This window comes from Ornithorhynchus anatinus, chromosome 2 (genome assembly GCF_004115215.2).
Source record: "Ornithorhynchus anatinus isolate Pmale09 chromosome 2, mOrnAna1.pri.v4, whole genome shotgun sequence".
Classification (NCBI taxonomy): Eukaryota; Metazoa; Chordata; class Mammalia; order Monotremata; family Ornithorhynchidae; genus Ornithorhynchus; species Ornithorhynchus anatinus.
The window spans coordinates 160,390,490-160,391,173 of record NC_041729.1 but is presented as its reverse complement, the minus strand read 5'-3'; the positions used below and the strand labels follow the sequence as shown (position 1 = coordinate 160,391,173).

The 684-nt window shown below is 43.6% G+C and overlaps 1 non-coding gene across 1 annotated transcript; it reads right to left on the bottom strand.

The window, feature by feature from the left end:
* Window positions 1–318: 318 nt before the first annotated feature.
* LOC114809707 lies at window positions 319–455 on the bottom strand. The gene has a single exon (XR_003757484.1). It is a non-coding gene; the product is annotated as a small nucleolar RNA SNORA7 (small nucleolar RNA).
* Between the last annotated feature and the right edge of the window lie 229 nt (window positions 456–684).

The window sequence follows — 684 nt, the reverse complement described above, 5'->3', positions numbered from 1 at the left end:
AAAGCACCTTAAATTGTTTGTATGTAAGTACGGCAATTGTTAAAGTCTGACAGTATGGCAAGCACTGTTCTAGATACAAGATACAAGCAGATTTGTCTTGTCTTATGCTGTCGAGTTGTTTCCGACCCATAGAGATTGCACGGATTCATCTCTCCCAGAAGGCCCCGCTCTCCATCTGCAATCGTTCTGGTAGTGGATCCATAGAATTTTCTCGGTAAAAATCCAGAGTAAGTTTACCATTGCCTCCTTCCATGCAGTAAACGCGAGTCTCCTCCCTCGACTCTCTCCCGCGCTGCTGCCCAACATGGGTGAGTTTTGACTTGTAGCAGATTGCCTTCCACTCGCTAGCCACTGGCCAAGCTAGGAAAGGAATAGATAGGCCTCTGCTTGGCTCTCCCCCCGTAGCCAAGACTGGTAGAATCCTGGAAACTCTCCAGATGCAATTCTGAGAGGGGGTACAAGCAGATACAAGTTACATAATATTAGATACGTATTATTTATGATAGATACATCAATATTAATGTCTTTCTCCCCTCTAGGCTTTAAGCTCGTAGTAGGCAGGGAATGTGTCTGTTTATTGTTATACTGTATACTCTCCCAAGTGCTTAGTACAGTGCTCTGCAAACAGTAAGCACTCAATAAATATAAGTGAGTGAATAAATAAGTGCTCAGTAAAGACGATTG